This window comes from Anas platyrhynchos, chromosome 2 (genome assembly GCF_047663525.1).
Source record: "Anas platyrhynchos isolate ZD024472 breed Pekin duck chromosome 2, IASCAAS_PekinDuck_T2T, whole genome shotgun sequence".
Classification (NCBI taxonomy): domain Eukaryota; kingdom Metazoa; phylum Chordata; class Aves; order Anseriformes; family Anatidae; genus Anas; species Anas platyrhynchos.
Window position 1 is genome coordinate 90,573,215 of NC_092588.1, and position 27,294 is coordinate 90,600,508.

Sequence of the window (27,294 nt, forward strand, 5' to 3'; positions counted from 1 at the left end):
TTCTGTAGGTATGAGGAAGAGAGAGATTGTAACTGTGGGTAAGAGTGATGGAATCCCTTCAGTAAGCAAAACACCAAGTTTTTAATGTTAGCAGAAAGCAGTGGTCCTCTAAGGTCATTTTGAGATCAGTGAATTATAAACAACCTTACGATGTGTTAACGGCCTCTCATTTGAGTAACAATAAATACATGGGTGTTTGACTGTTTTGTTTTACAAACAGAAATGTTTCAGTTCCTTTCAAGTGAGGTCTTTATCAGAAGATATGGGCTTCATTACTTCCAGAAATAAGTGTGGGCTGCCCACTACATTGAAGTCCTGCTGTGAAAGGTATGTATTCCTACAGTGACCCGGTAAAGCAGATTACTTGATGCTATTCTCCATGTGCTGGCATTGTTTCTGGGGATTTCTATAATTCATAGCAGCCTTTCTTAGCCAGTGGGATGCATACATATTCTCTGTAGGACTGAGATGCAAGGTTTCCACATCTCTAACTATGCTCTGTACTAAGGCCCTGCGTGGAGTATAAAGCAGCTTTTGTTGTCTCTATGTTGCCTTCCTGGGGGATTTTCTCCCTTCTTCCTTGTGGTTTACTCATTTGTCTTGCTTATCACCTGAGTGGTACATAAAGGCCAAGGAAGAAACCGAACACAATTCTGCATAACTCATAGAAATGTCATCTGGAAGTAGAATACTTTACATTCATTTACAGAGCAAACCTTTTTGTCATTTATGACCTTGTATGGTACATGGTACTAAACAGGACTAAAATGTGATCAGTTTTAATCCTGTTTTTAAAAAACTGCTGCATCAAAAAGTTAAGGATGGACTGTTGACCTGGGATATTAACTGCTGAATAATCATTTTAACATTGTCTCAATTTAATTCTTTACATTCTTCCTTCCCAGTTTCTTCATTTTTATTTTTTTTTTCTGATAAGAGCTAGAAGCCGCCTTACAATAAACAGTGAGACTGTTGTTTTGCAAGAGAAAGCTGGAAGAGAAAGGCTGAGCAAGTTTTCTAGATCACTCCTGGAGAGGTGTTCTGTTACTTACTCCAATTAGGATTAGTTAGGATTTATTATTATTATTATTATTATTATTACTTTTTTTTTTTTTCCAGACAATGGAGAAATAATTAGATAGAAGGATTTCCTGGCTCCCATTTACAAAAAATAGATCATTTTCCTTTCTTTGAGAGTGCCTAAAAGTGGGTGGGGTGGAGTCAGGGGTGTCTACTCAGTGTGTCTGTTTTGCACTTCACCTCCTAGCACGGCCTAACTCTCATATGTATATGGATAACCATTGTGTGTGTCTTTCTTTCAAGCTGTTACTCTGCAGGTTGTATAACATGTACATTTTGCCCAGAAGGCTTAAATACAAAATTTCATCACTGGTTGATTTTTCTAGAAATCAAATAAGTTACCAACACCTGAATATTTGGATTTTTTGTTTGTTTATGAAGGACTTTACCCTCCTTATTGGTTCTTTGAGATCTGCTTTCCCAATATCTTGGTGCCAACTGATACTATTAATTTTTCTAGGATCTAATATAGATATTCTCACTCACCAAAGGCACCATCATGAGTGGAGTTTTGGTAGACTTTTTTTTTTTTTCTTCTCAAAAAGTGCAGGATCCGTTAGTTGAATTCACTTGCAAGTGTTTTATGCAGGACATTTCAACACTCCATAACAATTTTTCATAGTTTTGGGTAACTGTCTGGAATCAGAATAACTGAGGTATAGATAAAATTGTACTGCACAGGATTTGTTTTCTAGTGTCTTGCTGATAAGGTTAACCAGATGGTGAAGTATAATCATCTAGGCAGTACTATAGATCATCACTAAAAATGACAAAAATGGAGGAGGAGGATGAATTTTCTGTTAGTTTTCTTTGTATATAAATTGAAAAAGACTCAAAACCCACAGAAAGCCAACCTTTAATAACTAAAAAAAGCCAGTGCTCTTCTTCTCTATATTTCTCTGTATAGCACACAGTCTAAACGTGTTGGTTGCCCTTTTTTTTTTTTTTAAATAGAATTTCACCTATTGTGAATTTGATACCCATTTTAAGGAGTGCATATTCTGTCCTGTGCTTTTCCATAATTCATGTTAAGCATCTTAAGATCAAACCCATGGGTTTAAAATCTAAACAACTTCATATGATTTTTCACCATGTCATTTTGAGTCATCTGAAGTCATCTATTGTAGGAGGATCACAGAATTAAATTTTACAAATATACAAATGATTTTTTAATTTGTTTTTAATATATTTATAATTTGACCATGGTTCTTAGGAACAAGGACTTCAGTGACAGAGAGATTCTGGTGATAACAAAAAAAGCAGCATGGTCCTAGGGTATCTAGTCCAACCTCTTATTTTGAGTAGTATGTTATCTGTTGTTTGTTTAGTCAGTAGCGTCCCCCAAGGCTGTCAAGTGATTCCACAGGTTTGATACAAAAATGAGTGCAGCATGCAGTGTTGCAAGATGCTCATCACTTAGTAATTGTGCTGCTTCTGTCACAAAGTTTTATTTCACTTGGCTGTGCTGATTGGATATGATAGACTTGAGGTGTTACAAGATGTTGCTGCTTCTGCTCAGTAATGTGGGAATTATGGTTCATTGTACTGCAGGATAAGATCTGATATAAAAAAATTACTAATGATGTTAAATATTGTAAGGCTGATGTTTGTAAGTTTTTAGGAGTTATAAACTTGTTTTTACTGTAGTTCACACAAGAACTAAAACAAACTGCTGTTTCAACACAAATGATAAATAATGTGAATGGAAAAAAACTACAGTGAAGTGTTGCCTATGCAAGAGGTTATATGACTTGGCTGTTAGGATTGTGCTAGGATTTGACTACAGGAGAGGTGTTTTAACAGAGCAGTGTTGCAGAAATAGATGTGAGAATCTTGCAGCTGCAGGGTTGTCTCAGTAAATCATCAGTTTGTCAAAGCATTTATATAGGTTTAAGATTTGGTGATTTGAGGGATAGGGATGTAGGTGAAGGATTACTTATCCTTCTAGCCTCTCTTTTTGAGTGCTGTGGTTTAACCTTGGTAGGGAGCTAAGCACCATGCAGTTGCTAACTCACCCTCCCCATGTGTGATGGTGGATAGAATCGGAAAAGTAAAACCATGAGAACTTGTGGGTTGAGTTAAGAACAGTTTACCAGGTAAAGCAAAAGCTGTACATGCAAGCAAAGTAAAACAAGGAATCCATTTGCTTGTTCCTATTGGCAGGCAGGTGTTCAGCCATGTCCAGGAAAGCAGGGATTAAAACACATAATGTTTTTTTGGGAAGACAAATGCCATCACTCTGAATGTATCCCCTCTTACTCTCTGCCTGCCTTTTATTGTTCAGCACAAAGCCACATGATACCGGACATCCCTTTGGCTAGTTTGGGTCAGCTGGCCTGGTTCTGTCCCCTCCCAGCTTCTTGTGCAGGCTCAGTCTCCTCCTGGCAGGGCAGTATGGGAAGCTGAAAAATCCATCGCTTAATGTAAGTACTGCTCAGCAACAACTAAAACAGTGGTGTGTAATCACCACTATTTTCATCAAAAATCGAAAAGACAGCATTATATGAGCCTCTATGAAGAATATTAAATCTATCCCAGTCAAAACCATGACAACTGGAATTGTAGCTATTAGAATGACTAAAAAGTAAGATCTCTCAACATTATTAGAACACTGCAGGCAAGCAGTTACTGTGAGCAAAATTATGGTCTGCATAAAACTTAAGCCTATTTTATCAGGTATGCTAGAAAAATCATTTAGTTGAGTTTTGCATATTGCAGATGCTTATAAATTGAGTAAGAATGCAAGTGTAACAAGATATCTGGGAAAACATGAGGAAGATCAATATACTACTGCTTCATGATGTTTTCTGGGAGTCTAATAATTTAAATTCCATACTGATTGTGTTTCTGGAAATACTTCTCGAGTTTTATGTAGGACTTTTCTTAACTATCTTTTCTATTCCAATTAAAATATTATCTGCTGTAGCTTCAGATATTTGTATATCTTCTAATATTTTTTAGCAGTTACCATTATTCAAGTTCTGGCTGAAGAACCATTTTCTAGCCAAGAATTTTTGCAGAAACTTTACTATTTCTTTTTCCAGTTGTGTTTCTAAATATTACATTTTTGGTTTTGTTTACTTTTAGAGAAAATTACAGTCTGGAAAGAACTGTTGTAGGTGATTGAACCCATCATGTAGGCATTGAAATATCATATATGTTCTGAGTGAAGATATTCAGGAGAAAGCATTTGGTGGCATACAGGTGATTTCTGCTTTTCTCTACTTCAAATGCTTTTGTAATAACCCTGAAAGAAATGAAGGTTATGTTGCAGTTTAACTTTTTTTTTTTTTTCTTTTTTCTCTACTTTTTTACTGTTGTCTCTGATTTGCTCAAACATGAAGAGTTTATACATGGATAGTCATTTGGGACCATGTACAGCTGTGGTGTAAGGAAGTCACCATCCAAAGTCAATGGCAGTTGTGCCCTTAAATGCCAGGCCTGAGTATGGCCTCTGTCTGTTTAGCCATACTATATTAATATCATTTGGGTATTCCCATCAGTTATGTTTTCCTACAAGCAATTATGGTTGGCAACTTGTGACAGGTGTGCTCTGGATCCCATATGTCTTATGCAAAACTGCAGAAAAAAGGATCCATGCTCTTCACATCAATATGCCAAAATGTCAAGAGTCACCTCTCAGCATAAAAACCATCAGAAATAGAAAAGAGAAGTGCTTGGCATCATCCCTTGTAAATGTGGGCCTGTCTGAGAAGCTGTCTGTAGAAATATGTGTCAGTTATTGCTGAGTGCTGTGTGTGAGGAATCACCACGTGGTGCTGTCGCGGTTTAAACATTACCCCTTCCTTCCATGTAGTCGTGCATCTGGCCTGAATATCATTTGAGCACAAAACTGAATGACGCTCAAGGTGAATCTGTCATTTGCTGTTGGCTTTCATTAAGCCACCATCAAAAGGCATAGAAATAAAGCCAGGCGAATTGTACTGAACCATCTGTGAGCCTGCTGATTATCTATGAACAGATTTTTCACCCTGCTTATGTTTACCTTTAAACTATTGTAAATTTTGATGTATGCTTCTGAACTTCTCTTTCTGGCCTTTGTGGCCTTAAAGCTATGTTAGACCTCACTGGAAAACAAACAAACAAACAAACCCTAAGCTGTTAGTTGATCTTCATATTTTACCCAACTCTGAGTTATTTTTTGTTGTTTTTCTCTATGGTTGCTACTAATTAAGAATGCTTTGTATTACATTTTACATAGAATTTAGGAAGAAAACCTGAAAGGCTGTATGAGAACATGCATAATACTTAATTTATGTGTTTGTCTAAAGAAATTAAACTAGTGGGATCAAGTTATAGTTTATGTTGATACTGAGAATTAGAAGTTGAATTGTACCAGAGTATAATATTCCATGCACTTGACAGGAAGGTGAACTCCTGTCATTTAAGTCAGGAGCAAAGCTCTTAATGTTATCTGTAGATTTTTCTTAATTATTTATTTATTTCTTCCCTGAAGGTATGGTTTAATTTTTTTTTCGCTAGAAAACTTTGAGAAACTGATGTATGGAACATAAGGGAAAAGTACTGTCATAGCTCTTTAACAGAATGATTAGTAATTTATTTCAGAGTAAATATTGATTGATAAAATCTTTTCTTAGGAAACTACTTTTCTAGGTTGTAGAAGTGGATCTAAATGATGAGTTTTTAACTTTCCTGGAAATTTGCTACATAATGTGACTCAGTTTTGAGCCTTCCGCTCAGGAGGTCTGTCTCAAAAACAAACGATGTGATAAGTAAAAAGTAAATAAATAAAACTTCTGCTTCCACAGTTTTGTGTTCTTCGAGATGTTTGACTAGTGGTACATTGATTTCTTTCATTATTTTCTTTTTTTTCTTTTCTTTCACTCCTTTTTTTTTTTTTCTTTCATCCTAACTGAATGCTACTTGTAAAAACTGGATATATTGCTTGAGGAGAATGTGGGGAAAATTCAGATTGTTCAACTGCAAAATTTTGTGTTTTGGATTTATTGTTCTTATTTCATTTATGGTATTTATTATTATTATTATTTTGAAATGGCAATATCAACAGTAGTACATTCTGGTTAACTATGTTTTCCTGTACTAATAAAATCCTAGAAACAGAAGGGTGTAAAGCTACTGACAGTATTTTATATAACATGCCTTATGCATTTAGAAAGAGAATTGCAGTTCAGTTTGCATGTTCTTACTTTTGATGAATCACTTTCTTGCTTTCATTTTTTGTGAAGTAAATGCATTGACTGAAATACTACTTATCGTCATTGAACATGGCAGAAATTTTCTATTATTCTTTTATTTTCTATTATTCTGTTATTAAGGTGGACTCAGTGCATGGGGAAGGATTGCTGATTATACAGTACTGTTAGCGTTTTTAATGTGAGAATTGTTGGGGAAGTGAAGATGAAGTAAGCGAAACATCTGAGACAAAATAATTTTTCCCAACGTTGTTTGAATATTCAAACATTCTGATTCTCTGTGCTATGTCCAAACTTTGTGTCATTCTTTCATGTAATAACAAGTGATGAAAAAAATATAAGCTTTCAGAAAAGTAACATTTTGTTTATAAATTTATTCCAAAAAGGCTTATTGGGAAAAGCATGCCATTAAAATAAAATCTTTGTGCTGTTATAAGTAACATATATTTTATGAAAACCTTTTAATGTTAAATCATATATTAAAATTCGCTGCGTTTCTGTTCAAGACAAGCACAAAACTAAGCATCATTTAAGTCCCATTTCTGCCTGTGACATAAATTTCCCTGCAAAATGTTTTTCTCTGAATGTGTCTGAATATTTCATTACTTTTTCAGTGACAGGTGATTGTATTTTTATTAAAAAATTGATTGCCTTGAACTTCCAGGACAAGATTGTTATGGGAAACCAAGTAGGGTATTTTTTTCTCCTTACTTGAACTTTTTTCAAGGTAAGAAACTGATGTATAAGGCACTATTCATAATTAGAGATACTCCAGAACCAGTTCTAACTGAGGATCTCTCAAATAATTTGCTGATATAAACAGTAATAAATCAGCATTCACAAATAGTGTCGTGGTAGAAATGGTTATAAAAACTGCAGGTGAATAGTATTATGTCAGAAAATGCAAGTCTTTTAAGATCGATCTGTTTAATGAAGTGATTTCTTTTCCTGAAAAAAAAAAAAAAAAAAGAGATAGTTGGATAATGGCAACATCCTGTTATGGTAGGTTGTTTATATTTTTAATCATTTTTTTTGGAAGATTTTTTTTTTTTTTTTTTTTTTTTTAAATATGAGATGTTATAGTTCAGGGCTTTTTTTCAAATTTGGAAAAGAAAAAAAAACATTATGTACTCCTAGCTGGTGAGTAGATTTTTGAATTACTGTAATTTTAATGGTAGAAATACATGTAAGTCATAGAGGTGAATAATCTGGAAGTCCACAACTCAGACTCTCAGTCAATGAAAACTGAAATCCCTAACTGGAAATATCAGCTACATTCAATCAGGACAGGTGCTCTTCTAGGGAGAGAAGAAAGTGACTATGTCTGTGGAATCGTTTAGAGGTGAGTGCAGCCTGAATTACAGAAGAGCAATTCAAAGCATGGAAGTTCTTGTACAAATGATTTTGTATGTCTCCCTCTGATGTTACAAGAGGTAGTGGCTCTTGCCTCTGTGCCATACCATGCTCTCAAATTTCAAATACCAGTACTCAGGGCTTATTGATTATGTTTGTATTAGTAAATGACGTAGAAAAAGTCCCATTCTCTTGACTTGATGGTGTAACCTTCCTCATAGCCTTGGCGGAAGATAATTCCGAAGCACTGACGGGGCATTGTAATGTTGGCTTAGACTTTAGAAAATCTATGCATTGTGAGAAAGTGCCTAAACTGGGGCTATGCAAGATGTGAAAGGTAAAACTGCGAAGAGGGGTAAGAGCACTGACCTGGGATTAGTTGAAAGTTCAGAGATTCAAAGGGAAAAACACTAACATGAAACAACACAAAAACATGGGAGACAGCAACACCAAGGAGCAGCTATTCCATGGAGTAAAGGGTCATCTTTCTCTCATCTGGCTGATACCTGCCTACTTGGCAAAATACTCATAAGGTGTCTTACTGAAGATGGTGAGCATATTAATGTTTAGCATAGTATCTCATCTGTCTTAGCTGTCCTTTGTGCGTGTTAGCCAATAAATAGCTGTTTTATACTTGAGTGCAAGGTGACACAGAGAAGGAAGGGTTGCAAAGGCAAATTTTCTGGTATATGTCCATATAGCTAAACTCATCCTTATTCCTGCCTTCTCCTAGTAAAGGCTGCCCTTATCTACACTGTGTATTGAGAATAAACACTGTAAAATGTTGGCTCTTAAACCAAGACTGGGCATTGGTTAGGAGTGTGCTCATTGGCATGGCATAAAGCCATAGTAAATAACTTGCCATCCACTAGGTACTGTGGATGATGATGGGTTAGTGCTCAATCTTGTGCCTTGGACCTTTGCTATTTGTGACTGTAGATGGAGCTCTTTGTTTTATGCAAGATTTTTTCATTTTTACTGTGGTTCTTTATGAACTATTTCAGTAGTCAACTTTTTATTTTTATTTTTTTATTTTTATTTTTTCCTCCCAGCTGCATGCATACAAACTAACACCTTGTTCAAAATCTTCCTTTTACCCATCCATATTCTTGGTTCACAATTTTCTGTGGACTGCTGCAGAGCCAAAATGGTATACTCTGTTTGTGTTTAACTGTTTGTTGCTACTGCTTCAACACTAAGCTTTGATTGGCATGCTGTGTTTTACCCTGAGTGAAAAAAAGCAGGATTTGAAACAGAGCTAGTAGACTCCTGGTCTGAATAATAAATTAAATGAAGCAAGTAAAGGAAAGGTATTAAAGGAATTCAGTTATTTAGCCACTTCAACTTGGTGGATGGGAGGAAGATCATTTTACAAAGAACTTCAGTGCTTTGAATTCATATTGAAATCTAACACTGTAAGTCCTAAAACAGGAGAACAGAATAAATATTTTAGCAGGTCCTTCCCCAGTATGTCATCATTAACCAGGTAACTCTTTGGCTTGAGTAACGTGTGCTGCACTGTGAGATCTCTCTATTGTTTTTTATTGTAGCAGTTAGGGCTGATAGGATTTTCAGCAAGTGAGCAACTGAAAGTCTCTTAGGAGAGGGAATAGGAAGTCTGAGAAAAGTATCAGTTTGGAAAGGAGATTGTCTCGGCTTTGAAAGTGAATGTTGTCTTTTGTCAGAATGTATTACAGTAATTGGGACTGGAAGGAAAAAAAGGGGGGGGGGGGGATGATGCAATAGGAGGGATGAATGTGAGAGAAATGATGTCCAGAGACAAGTAGACAGTGTTCAAAGTAGGCAAATGGCTGAACTTAGTCTGCGTAAAACAAACTAATATGAAGCATCATATACATCTGGTTTATGTCTGTCCTTATCTCTATGTGCATTTCGGTAGAAGAATGTGACTCATTATCCCTAAATTCTTTGTTACCTGTTAGAGCTTTGGAATCAGAATAAAACTTAGGGTCCTGTGGAAAGCCTGTCTTTTCTATTTTTCCTTCAGTTGGTGGGAGTTACTTAGAAAGTGTTGTGTTGCAGCTTTTCAGACATTTCTTTCTTGTTGGCCATTATTTTGCTAGCTGTGTGCAGAAAGTCCTATGAATTGTGTTCCCATGGTTAATGTCAGCAGTGTTCTGAATGATCTCTCAAGCAGCTTTAATACCGTTCTAAACTATTGTGGTGATTCTTAAGATGAGTTTCTTTCTTCGGTACAAACAAGTATCAATAGTTCTTGCATCTTCTTTGGTTTCTGTGTTGTTTATTTTACTGATCTTATTTCCTTGGATGAGATCCAAAACAGCCTCTGACCATAGAAAACCAGACAATTATGTATTCAACTCTAAAATTATATTATTCATTTAAATGCTATTTTATTTTTCTTTTTTTACTGATTGCCCTAGGAGTCACTCTTTCAGTTCAACTTGGTATTTCCTGACTTCTCAGTACAAATCCATATATTAAATTATTTTTGTATTTGCCTTGTGGTGAAAAGATAATATATGCTATTAAATGAGCATGAGCACTCTTAGCAGAGAAGCTAGGTTCTCAAGTGGAATATGTAGAAATGAGATACTCAATTTTGCGGCCTTTTGTTTTATTTTACTATTTTTATTTTTATTTTTTTCTGAAATTTATCCTTATGAAGTCTTCATTGCCATAGTTTTTTAAAGGAGATCATCCGTCATAACTGGAGATGAGTAACAAAGGTACGTTTGTTTAAACTATCCACACAGAATGGCCCATTGTTTCCTGTGTTTATCTGTGAACACTACTATCTTACTACTGATACCAGCAGGTGCTTGTATTGGAGTGTTGGTGGCAATTACAAGGTTAGTCAGGGCTAGTGGAGAAAGGATGTTAAGTGAACACTGATTTGGACAACTTTTTTTTTTTTTTTTCTTTCCTGAAATCTATGCTAATATTTGCTTATTAGTAAGGTTACCTAAATGTGAAGCACCACAGACCAGGTATGTAACCTTTGCTGAAGAGTTTTCTGAAAATGACTTTGTCTCTGAACTAACCTCAGAAAATATATTGTAAAAGTGTTTAGATTATTTTGCTGCAAAGTAAGGTCAGACTTAGTTTTATTTTTAATTCTATGGATTATCTGACTGCAACTAAAAATTAAAATCGAAGTTTAGTCTCCTCCAGCTATGGCCAGAAGAGGGAACCATCTCACTGTATCAGCTACTTCTGCAACTCCAAACTTTAAAACTTTTTTTCTTTTGTTTTTATTCCTGCATTGCAAGCACCAATGAATCTAAGACTGCCTAGACATCTCAGGACTCCTTGAGGATCATAAATATATTTATTTACCTTAGGGTATATTAACACCTTGTAAATCACATTGGGCTTATTGTGTTTTGTATTTACTACAAGAAAAAAAAATCCTGTTGCTTAATATAGGCTTGTTAACTTCATTGCCTTGCATGTTTGGAGTTTGCTTCTACATTGTTTATGCACCCTGAAAATAATGTCATTTTCAGTAGCAGTATTTTTGAGAAGTTCAGTGAATGGGAAAAAAGTGAGTATGATAAGTTGAGTCATTCAGGGTGTGTATTAATGTGATCTTTGTTATGCAACTAATTCATACATCCAGAGGATTTCCAGACTGCAGAGAATGCAAAGTACACAATCAGGAATGACCTGTTTAGTTAGGGGCTTTGGCACCAAGATTCCCATGCTTGGAAATAAATAATTCCTCTTCATTGCACAAAAACCTTGTAGATAATTGCAGCTGTTAGGTTTTATTAATTGGAAAGGGACAAGAATTATATTTTCCCTGAGCACACAAACATTATTTTTATAAAGATATTGGCATCCTATTTACTTTTCTTGGGTTTTAGCACAGGAACCTCAATCCTATTCATGCAGTTGTTAAGAGACTGACAGGCAAATCAAAACCAAATATGATTCTCTGGCTTCTGTCAGCTGCCTGAGATTGTTGCAAGTGGATGGGTGGAGGGAGAATTAATTCACAGGTCAGTTTTTCCCATGTTGAGGGGTGATTTGGCATACAGATAGACAGAGGGATACTGTATAGTCTCCTTGCTCCTTTCCCCAATATCCCAGAACCCTCTGCAAAGTAGCTTTGGAACCTGGGAAGTGGAATGTGCTGCAGAGGAGTATTTTGTAAGCTTTCTAGCTCTAATCCACAGTTTAGGTAATGCTAGTGTGTAAATACCAAGGTAACTTTCTGTTAAAAAAAAAAAATCAGCTTTGAACTGGTCTTTACTTGTTGAGTTTCATTCTGTTCCTGAAATTATACACTTGTCAGGATGCCACTTTGGTCTGAGATGAGTAGCAGAAGCCCTTGTACGTTGCACCCTCGGGACAAAAAGGCTTTACATTTTGGATGACACTGGAATGTATTAGTGCATTATGTCGAGGTGTGTTTTGGTTTTCATTTTATTTTCAGGCTTCTGTTTACTAGTTTGCCTCAGTTAATTGAAAACTGCTGGTAAAGGTGAAATAAGAGGTGATCAGTGCTAAAATGTGTGATTCTACTGATCTGTTATTTTGTAGCATCAATGGCTCTGAACTGAAAGCAGACAGAAGATACCCTTGGCTGATAAAATTTTGCCCTTGCATTCATAGTAACAGAACATCCCAAATTCCATGAATAAGTGGCCTTTGGACTGAGATTCTGTCATTGAACATGAGATACTGCTCATAGTATACCAAAATCAGCAAACCGTTTTCAAAGAGAAATTTAATTTTTCAGCTGAACTGAGTACATCATCTTCATGTTTACTAAAGTCAGTTGGAGCTGTACTGCCTCACATTCTGGGGAATAAAATTACTTTTTGGTCCCTAAATGTCAATGTGAAAGTGTACAGCTTTAAACACCTAACTGTGTAAGTCTTAAACATACTGAAAGACATAATATTATGAAGTGACATAGGAACACTCTTAGGAGGACCATCCATTTTAAGGAAATGGAGTCAAAAAGAGGTTATGACCAACTGAAAATGCTGTACTGAGCATAAGCAGGAAAAAATTTAATTGTCTGAGATGTACATTTCCTAGGGCACATGATTAATTGTAGTAGAAATGTTCAATTGCTTTTAATTTTGCAGAAAATTCCCTCCTGGGCTCTGAAACTTTACATGCTTAGTCATAGACTAATGGAGCAGTTTCTTAGAAAGTTCAGCTATTATTTATTTATTTATTTATTTATTTATTTATTTATTTATTTTTAGTTATACATATGGGAATTAAAACAGTTTTTGGTGACAACTAGGAACGGCTCAAAGTGACAATAAATAGTTTGGATTTAGATGAGACTATTAGAAGTCCCCATTTGGATTTTTTTTTTTTTCTTTAGAATTTGATGTGTGATGTATTCTGATACTGGAATACAGTTTTGAAGAAAAGGAGATTAAGCAAAAAGTAATATATTTATCTAAAATGCATAATGTATACTTTAACATTTAGTTCATAGCAACAGTGACTTCTCATAGAGTTGATACGGCATATGTTTAACTATTCTCTGATATGTACTCAGTTACTAGAACAGCTTAAAATATTTATATGTGTATATTAGCAGTATCAGTGTGTAGCTCTCAATGTTATTTGCTTGAAGAATGTCTCAGAAAGTTTTGCTTGAGTAAAGTTATGGACTAGTAGAGCATGCCTTCCGTACGATAGGTGCTTTGTTGTGCTATTGAAATGCCAGCGTTTGTTTAGTAGAATAACCAAAATGGTTATTCTACCAAATATGATTCTACTAATGGTTATTCTACTAATGGTGACCTTGGGTTGAGATGTAGTCTCTGTCCCTTTACTGACACATTCCATTTTCAGTTTATATTCCATTGGAATTAAAGCTCTGGTTATTTAATGATTAATACTGTTTTGTCATTAGTTCATTTCTACTCCTGAAGATTTACATATTTAACAAACTTTCTAACATATCTTTCTCACAGAAAGAAACAGTACAATTGTATTTGGGATTTTTAGAAAATTTGGTCAAGTTGAGATGTACATATTTACATCTTATATTTTAATTTTGGAAGATATTTTCAGCCTCCATGTTGAAATGTTTTTATCTTCTAATACTGCATGCAGTGAACATTTTTAGTCTTCTATTACATCTACAGTGTAAACATTTTACAATGTTTTTGCAGTTTTTCATTGGAGTGCATTCAGAGTAGACTTGCAGAGAAGTTGCGTACTCTTAAAAGTGAACAAGTCTTATGTTGTATAAGCTGGATATTTTGAAAATAGAGGACTTTATAGAACAAAGAAGTCCCTCTATTTGTGGTGTATTCTATCAGAGTTTATTATTTGGTATTATGTAATTCTTTTCTTCCTCTGAGAGTATGCCCATATGGAATAATTTTTATTATCTGATTTGGAAGTATACAGTAATTTTTCTACAACTTAGTTAAAAATGACCTTGGATGAAGCTAGTGGGTTTTTTTTGGTCCTCCAGTGGTTACCTAAGGCAAGTTTCGTCGTGTATCTTGCATCAGATCTTGGTGGCAAATCTCTAGTTAATGTAAGAGAGAGTTTTACTCTAAGTAGCTATAACCATAGTTGTTAAATACACTTTTATTAATATATAGTTAGTTTTCTATTCCTCCTTTCTGGTTGTAAAACTCTAGTTGAAACTCCTTTATCTATTTTTTTTTTGTTTGTTTGTTTGTTTTTCTTTTGAATTTAGGTAATGGAGGTTTCAGACTCAAAGTTATAAGCATTAATTAGAGAAGTTAAGAGAGGCTGGATTTGCATAGATTAAAGATAGACTAGCTAATTTCACTGTGGGGGTTATTTTGCCTCTCTTTGGCAAGTTGCTTCCTTCTCAAGCGGGGAACTGTAGAATAAATTTTTACCAGATGAGAAACTATGATTCACAAAGCCTCTGTCACCCTCACCTCCCTTCACCATCTTCTTTGTGGCTTTACAGTGGACACAGCCATAAACACTCAGCACCGCCATAAATACTCAGCATCATTAATCAAAGTAATATTTGTTCAGATTCTGAAAATGCAGGAAATGTTCTTCAGCTGTGGCTAATGTTTATGAAAGTAAAATATTATTTAGTTTGGAATTCATTTCTTTCTAAAATTTGCAAAAGCAGTTTTGCTGCTTAGAGTGAAGGCTCAACACCTAGGTATATATAAAACTGTCTACACTCTACTTCATCTGGGCTTAAATAGCTATTAAAAGAGTCATTAGCACAAAACAAAGTTCTTTCCCCTTAGAATGTTTGTTAGGAGCTAACCACTGCTGAGAATGGAATAAATACAGAAGAAAAAAGAGCAAATAAACCAGACTATTTACAGTTGTGTGAGTTTTGCATTTATGTTTAAATAAGGAACTGTGATAAATAACAGAGTCGGAAACACCGACATACGTAAGTAGTTATACTACATGCAGATATATGGTTTAGGTGTTCAAATACAGCATTTACTTCTTTCTGTGTTGTTAATTAAGTTCACTATTAGAGTGGCTAGCAGATGTTTTATTTTATAAGCCAGTAATTCCGGAAAATATGTTCAAAAAAGCCCACTATTTTTTGTGCAGGACTACACTGAAATGTGTTCAACTTGGTTTTCACAAGAGGTGAATGATCTCAGCTCATATTGAACTCAGAGCAACAGGTACTGATTGCATTTTGAAGTTGGGCTTTGGGAGTCCCATTACAAGAATCCAAAAACTGAATTATATTAATTTAGCAAATGGTTTTAAATGTGGAGACTCTAATACCTGTCTTTCGGTTCCTCCATTACATGGAGGCAGAACAGCAGTTCCCCTGTTTCATTAGACTGCAAGATTTAGTTGTATGTCTATAAGATACTTTGAAAATGTAGAACATCATCAAGGAACAATTGAATATAAGCCAAAATCACACAACTGTCCTGCATGCTGGTGTCAGATGAGAGCTCTTCTTCCTTTTCCATGTAGGAGCTTCACAGTATGAATAAGTGCCTCAATTCAGAATCCCAGTTCAGGGTAAATCAGGGTTCAGGGGAAATCTCTGTGTTAAGTTCTGGTTTGTTTCCCTCCTTCTATGGATAAACAGACACATAGGAGGAGACACCATTACCTCCCATTATCTTGTATATAACTCATTATATAGCTTATATATTTTCTATTAATTCACACTAAGTTTGACCAAGCTCTAAATTCTCTTAAGAGCTCAGGGTGGAATTCATGTTGTCTTCAGGCAGCCACAGTACAGAACTCTAAACCTGCTCTTACTCAATGTAGAGAAATGGGCACCTCTAGGATACAATTCATCTTAACCTTCACCTTAAATATGAGATAGATCAAACCTAGAACTATCACTGTCTTGCTTATCTGCAGACATCTGCATTTTAAATGTCTAAAATTAGAGAAGATGAATATTATTCTTGCTTTCTGGCAATCTCCTAGAGCTGATAACTGGAAAAGTAGATTCATGGGTCTCATCTGGGCTCAGGCATAGTGTGAATGTTGCCCTGCACAGAATGTGACTAGTCCGTGCATGTGCAGAAGCAGAACCCTGGTTATCTGGAAAACTTTAAAGACTAACAACATGGCTTTACTGAGTTTAGGCTAATTAACTGTTGAGTAGGACAGAATTTCAAATTATTTTTATATTGGAGTGTCTTTGTTTTGTGCTAGCTGCTTACATCTTTTACTGGATTTGGACCAATATGGTTTTCATTCACATTTGTAAGCCAGTATTTGCATATCAAAACCTAGTCTCACTCGAACACTTTCAATGTAGTCTCTGAGCTTTCTCATGGTCTAAGAGTGTCAAGCAGTACCAGGATGCAGTTTGTGGAAATTCTCGTTTTTCATAGTGTATATTGGTAATTTTGGTATCTATTAAATGAAGCTGCCCACTGAATGTGTTTACATTCCTTTAAATCTTTCCACCTCTGATGATTTACTTAAGCAAAATACTCCCTTGAATGAAAACTCAACAGTGTGGATAACGTTGCTATAATCTGGCCCGAGTTCTTACTGTTTTTGTGAATGATTCATGACAAATCTACACACTCACAAAACTTCTTTTAGTATACAGATTTCTAAATAAGTATGTAAATAGATACAGTCAATAATAACTTTTATGCAGGACTAAGACTGATGAAGGAAGAAAAGAAAACCATAGGGTTGTTGAATACTTCTGTAAATTTCTTTCCATGGATAGAGTACTATTCAAAAGTTCTGTGAAAATACTCTTATACACTGAAAGTTGCCTAAGAGGCCCTTCTTTTAAAGGTCTTTTGTCTGGTAATCAATTAAAAAAACAAAACAGACAAACTGCAAGCTTATCTGAGACGAAGAAACTCTACCATGGTAGGATATTCTGTGTAAGGTCCATTGGTGTTGTTCGAGCAGTACTATGTGAGAGGATTACCTGTCATTAAATCAATCATACAAATTCTCCAATATGTGATATTAAGTTTCTAATTTTCATATTTTTATAAACAATCTAGCTAGTATCAGCCAGTATTGGGAGTACCTATGCAATATTTTGTGCTGCTTGTCTAATTAAGAGCTAGATTCTGCTACCTTGCCAGGTATATACAACTAATGAAAGCTACCACTCATAACAAGGCCATAGTGGTAGTTTCTACCTCAGCAGAAGTCTGTTTCTGAAAGAGTTGTAAAGTCCACATAAAGTCCCTTTTATTTCAATGCAAAAATAATTGAATGTGTTGTTTAGTGTCAGAAAGACAGCATCTTTCCCATGGAGGACCAAACAAAAGTAATTTTGATAAATCAGGTGAGAGTTGATGACAGTGAGCTGTGAAAAGCAAAGATATTTGTTAACTGTTTAAATTAAATCAAAAGAGGAGTAGAAAGTTTGAAATCATAAAGAATTTTTTTCCACTCCTCTGATACCTTATGTTGAATAGCCAGATCATTTTATTATTGCAAATACCGTGGCAGTAATCTTTTACCGCTTGCAGTATAGGCCTACAGCATTAAGTTAGTATAAAATTACATATAGTTTAATATATCTGTACAACACCTTTAAACAAGCTTCTCTAGGCAGGAAGGTTATCCGTCTTATAAATCTATTATTTCATTGTACATCTTGATAGCCTAGCATTGCTTCTAGCCATGTTTAAGCATTAAATAGTGCATTATTATTTCACATAAATCAACCAGAGATGTGTGAATTCATAAATTTTGCATTTGCACAGACAGTATTTTAAACGTTTTACGGCTTCGCGGGAACTCAGTATAAGAGCCTGTATACAAATCAGTACCGGGCAAATTTCAATAAAATTTAATATCACAATTACTGCTTATCAAAGTCATTGCTTGCATATTTTAGAAATCTTTTTAACAGGGTCTAATAATGAAAAAAAAATGTGGAAACAAGTTTTTTGCATGGATTTTGCTGGATAGCTCCCTTTGCTGCAGTGAAGTGGATGACTTTGTTTTTTCTTTTTTCTTTTTTTTTTTTTTTTTCTTCTTCTTCTGGTGTTTCCACTATTGTTATCTGTTTTTTTTTTTGTTTGTTTGTTTGTTTTATTTGCACTTTTTAATCACCAACTTTTTGTTTATTCTTGTCTTCCATCTCAATTCTTAGCCACTATATTGTGAAGAGTTGTGTGCAAGACTATCTGTATTCATACAGGAAATTCTACTGATGTGAATGTACTTAAATGTATACATGAGGCTTTTCAGATTCAAATACTTTTTGATTAAAATCAAAAAAATATTCTCAAGACATGTTGTTTTAATACAATATGTTATAAATTAAATGCAATAAATATTCTGGTGTTAAAAATAACAATATCAAGAAAGCAGGGAAAAAATGAAGTAAAGAACAATACATTATATGCTAGGACATTTTATCACATAATAATCTAACCTTATTTTACAGACAAAAAAGTGGGTACTGGGGAAGATGTCTACAAAAGAGCAAAAATGTTTCCTATACCTGTTTTTCAAAAACTCAACCATTGCTTTATTTATCTGTAGTTAAGCTTAAATTTGTGAATTCCCCATTGCATTGCAATTGCACAGTAACTGAGTATCCTACTCCTTCACAGGTGGGAAACACAGAGAGGAAAGTTAGATGGTCCAGTTCTTCTTCTGTTGCAGGAATTACTTTTAGTTCTTTAACATAACCCAGACTACAGTTGAAAGGGCACCAGGAAGTAGTCTGTAGGGATTGAAGTACGGCTAGAGATGGAAAGACCATGGGAAATCACTTATTGTTTTTGCCCTTGAAGAGTGTGGATCTCTGTTCCTTCCACCAGTTGGCTTCTTTCTCTTGGTCCTTGAGCGTATGTGGAAAGAGAACTCTTTACAAACCTCAGCTCTAAATTGTACAGGCTGAACTAGGCTCTGAGAGTTTTACTGACAGGTTGCACAGATAACTTGTTGAAGAGGTAGGAGTAGAATCTGCAATTAGAAAGATTGTTCTGTGTTTTCTTTGTGGGTTCATCTTCTTTTTCTTCCTATTTTATGTTAAAGTGAATGAGAATTTTGCCATAATAGTTAATGGGAGTAGAGTAACATCTCAATGTTATCCTTTGTGTCTATTTGCTTAACTAGAGCAATTTTGAACTTTGTTTTTCATTTGCACTCTTCCTTATGGCTTAGAATTCTTTGTTTTATTTGGAAGTTGATGGAACTGAGGTGGAAATACTTAGACTTATGTAAATTTTACCTTTGTGTAGTAAACTTTAAACCTTCTAACTTCAATCATTTTAGCCATGACAAAAAATGTGGTTAGATTTTTCTCTCATACCGGTATGAGTTGGAGTGCATTTTATCTTACTTCCCAATAAACAGGAAATATCCATAAAGAATTCGATCAAATATTAAAGTATTTCAACTTTCTGTAAAGATGAGCATAGAAAATGTTATCCCACAAAATGGGTTATTTAAAGCACATTGGAAACTGTTTTGTACTGCTCATTAGAACAGTCACAGCTGAGCATATGGTAAATTATTGGCTTGTCTTGGAGCCCAGCATACAATACACGGTTAACTTTCTACAGGATGGAAGTTACGGGTCAAATTTGGTAGAAAGTTTGGTAACTTCTGCCAACTTTTCTATGTTCTACTGATTAAGTGGACAATAAGAGTGACAAATAAGTCTTTGCTCCAAGACTTTGCTTTCGCCTAGTCTGCCTAATCTGAGAAGTGGGAGCCTTTATTTATGCTATCTGGGCAAAGTCAAGTGTGATTGCTTTGAATGTTTTCTCCTGAGCACATTGATCTTTTCACTTTTCCCCAGCAGGTGTATTTATTGTTGCTGATGAGGAGAGAGAAAAGGTCATCATCTGCTTGTAAGCACTTAATGGAGTAAGTTGTCCTTACTCATAAGAGGAAGCATGTAATGTCTGTGCAGGTGTCATATGAAAATTTATCTAACTATAAGAGTGGATTTAACTAGGAAGCTATTGAGGAAAATATATGCTGTTTGGGGAGAGGGGCTGTGAAGGATGGTCTAAAATTAAATAGTGAAAATTATAATGCTTCTCCCAACAATAAAATTAGAAAGTTCTAATTGATGCTATTGAAGTTTCATTACCTTGTCTTTTTTTTTTTTTTTTTTTAATCTCCTGTAAGTTTATGTTGTACTGAATATACTGAAGATGATCTGTGACTATCTGACATATATATTATTATATTCAGTTCACTCACTGATAAGGAGCTGAGAGATACTGAGTAGAAGAAAAACACTGTTAATAGTTTTGCCATGCACCGGCTCAAATGTATTAATGCTGCATCGATATAAGTTCAGAGCAGTACTGCACTTACTCATGCAAAAAGCTTGGTTTTAGAAGCAGCATAGTTATTCCAATTGGAGTGAGAAGTCCCCTGCTAGACCTTAGGTAGCAAGGGTGGAACAGTATTGAAGTCTGGTGAACCGGATTTTCAAGTGAATTTTGATTGTCATGAAAAAGTTATATATACTAAGAAAAAAAAAAAAGAAAATAAAAATTTCTGTCTTGTTTTAAAACTTCAGTGGGTTTGAATTTCTGCTAAAAATAAGGGTTTTTCTTTGGAACACACAAAAATGCTTTGTAAGCATTTTGTGGAGCAAGGAATATTTTTTCTTATTTCTAGCAGAGATTATTTTCAAACAAGGGAAACAAAAGGAGTAACAAGTTTCATAAAGAGGCAAGTTCTGGAGATTTTACTGAGAGGGGAAAATGCGAGCAGCTGAATGTTTGTGCACTGTTTGTAGGGAAAAAAAATCCCTTGTCAGTGAAAGATTGTCTTTCTGTAACATGAAGGTGAAAACTTGCGCAACACCTTGTATTATAGGGTGATACAGACGTTAAACCCTGACCTTAGTTTTCTACTCTGACAGCAGCTATAATTGTATTAACATAAAAGGAGCTGGCTTGGTGTAGAAATGGGGCAGCTTTATAGAGAAATAAGTTGCCTTTTTATACTGTGCGTCAGTGAAAAATTACTCAAAGTGCAGGGTCCCAACAAATCAGGTCCCTATTGTTTCTGAAGGCAAGGCGTATGTTGTGGTATTGTTCATCACTGGGCAAGAACAACAAAGAAGTTCAAGACTATGATTAATGGTATCAGTGGATCATTGTCTAAAGATTAATCTTTTAAAAATGATAAGAAAGGGATAGACATAGTGAGCCTCTAGCTGCCTACAGCTACAAATAGTAATAATAAACATTTTATGGCAGGGCTGGCTCTGGAATACTAACAGAAGCCTATCTAGTTATCATCAATAAACACTAATGGTGGTTTTGTGCTGTTTTTTTTTTTTTTTTGGCTGCTGCTGTCTGTTGAAAATGGTGTGTCTTCTTACCCCTCCTAAAGCAACAATTGTCTATTTTCTTCTGATGTCTGACTATTTAACATTCATTTGTTTGGGTTTCCGTTCTCTCTTTTGTGGTATTGCCACTGTTCTACTTTCTCTTACTAAAACTTCTACATTATTGCCTGGGTCTAAACTATCAGGGATTTGAAAAGAAAAAAAAAAAAAAAAAAAAAAGAGCTTCATTATAGAAATTACATTTCCTCAGTAAACCCAGGAGGCATTGTCTTTCCATTAGCTTCTCTATAACTAATCCTTAGTGCATGTGCACTTTTTCTGTATGCGTTGCTTTTATACTTAGAATATGTATTTATACTGCAAAGGAAGTCCATGTAGCAATTAAATAAATCTCTTTATTCTTCAAAAATGATCAGCAACTGATAGCATAGAAAAGGTAAGCACAAGCTACATTAGTCTTTCCTTTTAATCTCAGCACTATTGATGTATCTCTCGTCAGTATCACAAACCTTCTGGTTTAAAAAAAAATTGGGAATGATTGTTCAGAACAACTGGACATAATTCTGAAAGTTTTGAAATTAATTTATGCTAAGTGGTCTTTACTCTCATAAGCTTAAAAAGGCAATTGATTATATAACCAGTCCACTCTTATATCTGACAGTGAAGATTTGTGTGATGTGGCAATGACAGTGATGATGTGTCAGTGTGGTTCAGATTCTTCCAGCCTCACTAAGGCTGAACAGTGTGTTACTGCAAGAGCAGCCCCCCTAATTTCAGTGAAACTCCTGGTAGTACAGCTTAATAGTGTATATAGTTAGTGTTTGTGTAGTAGTATGGCATGACCAAACATAGAGATTTTGTTCTTTTGCTTGCATGAAAGCAGCCTTCTTTTCCTGCAGTAAGACACAATTTTGAAAAAATACAAATTAATGTTTTATAAACCCAAGGGAAAAAGAGTTTTCAGTACAGTAAAAAAATTAAAACATGTGGGTTTAAAATCTGAGCTTGATGCAACCAAAGGTTTATGTTTTTTATACTTTATATTATGAAGTTTGATTGTTATCTACTGTGATGTCCTGGTGGCTGAAGAGTGCTCACTGTCTTTCAGAATTAGGCATAATGTTAGGAAAGAGAAAGTTGAAGCATGATGTTCAACTTCAAGCTGAGTATAGGAATATGTGAAGGAGTATGGGAATATGAAAATAAAATGGTGCCTGTGTAAATATAAAGTGTCATTGTGTATTTATCGTGGCTTGCCGTGTTGTGCAAATAAAGGAATCCTGTTGATAAGGACAACAGAGAGGGAAAAATTCAATACTTGTTTTGGAGGGGTAGTGTTGCAAAACCATCTTCTGTCCTCAGGTCTTGATGAAGGCTGTTACTCCCTTTGAACTATTCTGAAGGCCAGTTGCTCTGCCTTTGAACAAAGAAAACAAATTTTGTACTTAAATTTGAATTGTTATAGCATGCTGAATGCTTAGATATTCGTGATTAACTTAAAGGAGGTACCTGATCAGAAACTTTATTTCTTTGAAAACTCTGGAAACTTACTTAGGATAGAGTTGGTGCAATGCCTTTCCCCCACAGATAAAATTTGATTCAATATTTGTTTAAATGTGGATATGGGTGCTAATGAATTCAGTGTGGTGAATTGCTTCCAATGAGGAATGAGCAAAATTGGCTTTTGGAGGTCTTGCCTGGATTTATCATGAATAGCCTTAAAACTGAAATGGATGTTTCATTTTGTTGTCATTGAAGTGGAATTTGTTAGGTGCATTAGATATGGAGCTTATGTCCTGTAAAGATCTCAAATTTGTATTAAAAACCAACAGTGTGGAGGTGCCAGCTGAAATAAAGGTGATGTTGGGAAGGAACATCCAGGTCATTCCAAAACTAATGTAGAGGTTCTTGTTGATTAGTAGGTATTTAAAAAATTACACCTTTGTTCTTTCAGTAATTTCAGTAAAGTTTACATGGTTTAAAAAATAAATGATGTAGTCATTGGGAATATCTTGTATTTAAGTAATCTTTTCTTACTAAGGGGGGAAGAAAGGTTTAGTGGAAGCACACAACATAAGATAAAGGAGCTCTTAACAATTTTGCTTGCTTTCTATCCAATTTGGTGTATAAACTTTGACTGTTACCCTGTTTCAAATTCATATAATCCCCCACAGCTCAACGCAGAGCTGTGTTCAAAGGTGTCATTGACTTTGTGGCACCACTGTAACATTCCTGTACCTTTTGTCCTTAGAGAAATAAACAGATTGGGTTGGGTGTCCTTAACTTGTCTATTAGTGTCCCTGTGATTAAAACCTTGTCAAAATCTGGGATTAAGAGTTACTTTTTGGGTTAGAAACCCTTTGAATGATTCCACTATTAGCTGTGAAAGCCACTTCAGTGTTTAAGGGCTCATTGCCTAAGACATTGTGTATCACTTTAAAGAAAAAAACAGTGAGCATTTATATTTGGAAAATATCTCCCTAATTGTATATATTGTTCTGGGTCATTATTTTCTCATTGTTTAAATTACAGCTCATTTATTTAAAAGAATACTTGTCAAAAGAAAGCTTTAAGTACTGATTTAAGAAAGCAGTGTTAAATAATTTAAATGACTGTGATAAAATTGCCTTAGTTTAAACAGACCAGTTTTATCAGTCTGTTTAATGAATTGTGCTTTTATAGGATGAGATAAATCTAATGTGAATTCAAGTGGTTGCACTAGAAATACAGCTTTAGGTGGGATCTTTTTCTGAATTTAGCTAGCAGAACTGAAGGAAAGAAGGCGGTGGTATTCCTGCATTTCATTCAGAAACACTTTGTATACAATAAGCAACACTGATACCTTACAGTATTGTAACACCTATGTATCTGTAATGCCTATGTATTTACATTCAGATTGCACAAAGCATTTGGGTCATTATTTAGAAAATATTTATGCTTTTGGATATAGAAGTCCACTTGGAGATGTCAGTCCTGTAACTGTTAATTTTCATGCACTAAGATAGTGACACAGAATCAATTTGTGTAACTTGTGAAGAGTATTGGCAGGTTGGCCTTCTTGTTTATGGCTAGTTACAAAGGATTTTTCTCTCATTGTAAGGAAAATAGCATATCTGTGTGATTGATACAGGAGAATTCTGGGACATATTGGAATCTGTGCTTCTGTGCATTGTTAAAACACAGCTTCTCTAGAAGAAGTCATTAAAAATGTATACCAAATTTGTTCTCATTGGAATGAAGGGTTGTATTGCATGATCAGCTCTTCTGTTGGCTAACCCATTTAAATTGCCTACATAGCAATGTTGGTACCTAGATTTGGGTGGATAAATCCAGGTCTTCTATAGGACCCAATCTGGTCCCAAAACAATGGTAAAATTCTTGTCTAGTAAGTGAAAGACAAGCACTTGGTGTTGCATAGCCCTCTGGACATCACAAAGTCAGTACCTTTAACTAACATTGCTTATCTCTGGTCATACCCATATTAAGTGCATCTTAAATTCTGTTAAGCTGATTTTGGGAACAGTTTACCCTGCCAGCAATCATTGTGCAAGTCGCTGATAGTGGGGCATATACATGCCATTTAAACTGACCAAAGAAACCCAGCTGAAAACTGTTGAAGGAAAAGCATATTAACTTCCAGTGTGAGAAGAGTTTGACAGGTATGTGATTTGCTTCCCAGGAAGTTTTACTCCAGCTGGATCTGAATGCATGAAAATGCATGAAAATGCATGAAAATGCTGAAAAAAAAAAAAAAAAAAAAAAAAAAAAAAGTCTCTACTGTTAACTTTGCAATCTCACATGCAGAATTGGCATTTATAACCTCTTTTTTTAAAGGTAAAATGGAGTTTTGTTTTTCATACAAAATATTTTCTAGGGGAAGGAAGGAAGGTCACAAGACACTTGTGTATGATGTCACTTTGCTCTAATCAAACAGGCATGTAGATTTCAAAAATGACATTTTCTTCATGCCTTGCATTTCTAGTTTATCATCTTTAGGTTGGCTGTTCTTACTGGGCTTGTTTTCTGTAACATGGCTGTGTCTATTGACTGATACCTGTGTGCTGGCAAAAGCCCAAGTGTGTTGCAGGAAGCATGGCTGAAAGCACGACAGACACCAGTAGAGTCAGATCATGCTCCATTTTATTGCCCGAATAGCCTAACTTTTATAGTGGACTTAACACGGGCGGACAGTGTTTCACACAAGATTATTGGTCAAAAGCACTCAAACAACTACAAGAAAACAACCCCACCTGCAAGAAAACAACCCCCTTGTGATTAGCAGTCACATAGACCTTGTCCTTGAAGCCAGCTACTGGTAACAATATTTTTCTGAATTCCTCAATTGGGTAATGTGGGAACGCTGCCATGGGAACTTCTCATAGTTGCCCTGGTAGCTTGGTTTGCTCAGCTACAGCAAGCCATGGGATTTTTGCTGTTTCAAGAAATCCCTCACCACAAGTGGACCTGAAGGAAACTTACTGAGATTTCAATTGTTTTGTTTTTCTGAATGGTGGGGAAAAAATAAAGATGTTATCTTTTGCAGAAGTTGTAAAACAGCATATTTAATAATTTGAGCTGGCTATTACTCCTCCTTTTCTTACTCTGCCCCCAGAAAAAAAGCTGTCTTCAAGACCTATGTTTTCTGGTTCTGTGTCTGCTGCTGGTTAGAACTGGTCTTACAATTTTATCTTCTACAAACTACTGGCTCGTCCATCTGGAGTAAAAGTAAGGTTCTTGTTTCATTTAGCAGGTGTCTAGGGAAGTAAGCCCAAGCTTCCAGCTTGCTGAAATCAAGTTGTTTGGAAGAACAACTTGATTTTGTTGCATTTAAAATAAGGATAAAAAAAACAAAACAAAACAGATCTACATAACTATGCTTCATAAAGGTTTTAGGATATTGTGGGTGAATTGGAAAACAAGGGGAAGTCTGAAAAAATAGGGAAGTGTTTGAAGTAGAGGTTCATGTTTTTGCTGTTCAGAGTACTTATTTTCATTAGACAGTGGCCTTTTCTGTCTTTGTTTTCAATTAATTTCATATCTTTCTACTACAAACTTTTAAACAGTAGAAGGATATATTAAATACCAAGGAAAATTATTTTTAAAAGCTATTTTAAAAATTAATTTAAATGTAGACAGCCATAGTATTATGGCATTAAGGCACCCCAGGGTCTTTTTTATTGGTCCATTAATACTTGCCTCGAGTGGTAGAACACACCTGAGGCAAGATTTAATGAACCAATAAAACATGCCCTAGAGTGCTCTAATGCTATATTGCTAACCATTCTTACTACATAAATGCTCTGTTTGCATACTTCCTTTATACATTTCAGGTAAATCTTCAATTAACTGAAGACCATATGACAATTCTTATCCAGAGTTTCCATCAGCATATTTTGGAGTGATTAAAAAATGATGAGATATTCTGAATTGACCAATACAACGTATCATGTGTAGAACTTTACAGTCTGTCCAGATGGTGAATCCTTTAAGTTTGGTGATGTGTCAATAATTTTCTGAAGTCTTCCTAAATAATCTTAATGTAGTAGTTTTCTATTTCTTTTCATTTCTTCAAACTACCTTGTTGTTTGCATGGAGTCCACCCCAAAGCAGAAATCTGGCAGAACAGAGTGCTCTGTTAAAGCACTCAAGGATTTTACTACCATGATGTTGTCCCTATAGTTAAAGGATGATTTTTAGTTCTTTTTAAGGGGGTAGATCTTCAGAAGTGTAAGTCATCTTTATTGGAGCTAATTTACTTCTTTGTTTTCCAGCACAATCAGAAGGACCAGAGATGTCATATTTTAGTTAAATCAGGCAGTTCATATGGAAGAAAGTATGAAGGATGTTTACTGCTTTATAACTGTTAATTTAAAGCCTTTATTTGGAGTTGGCATTTGAATTAAGTATTTAAAGTGCTCTTAACCATGAGCAAAAGTTGGTAAA

At 35.1% G+C, this 27,294-nt stretch overlaps 1 long non-coding RNA gene across 2 annotated transcripts in view; it reads left to right on the forward strand.

The window, feature by feature from the left end:
* The window catches only part of LOC140001736 (uncharacterized), a 125,019-nt gene continuing 97,725 nt past the window's right edge, over positions 1 to 27,294 (forward strand). For both annotated transcript variants that reach the window (XR_011807251.1, XR_011807253.1), the window contains exons 1-2: positions 1 to 327; positions 3,365 to 3,503. This is a non-coding gene — a long non-coding RNA (uncharacterized lncRNA). The remainder of the gene's footprint in view (positions 328 to 3,364; positions 3,504 to 27,294) is intronic.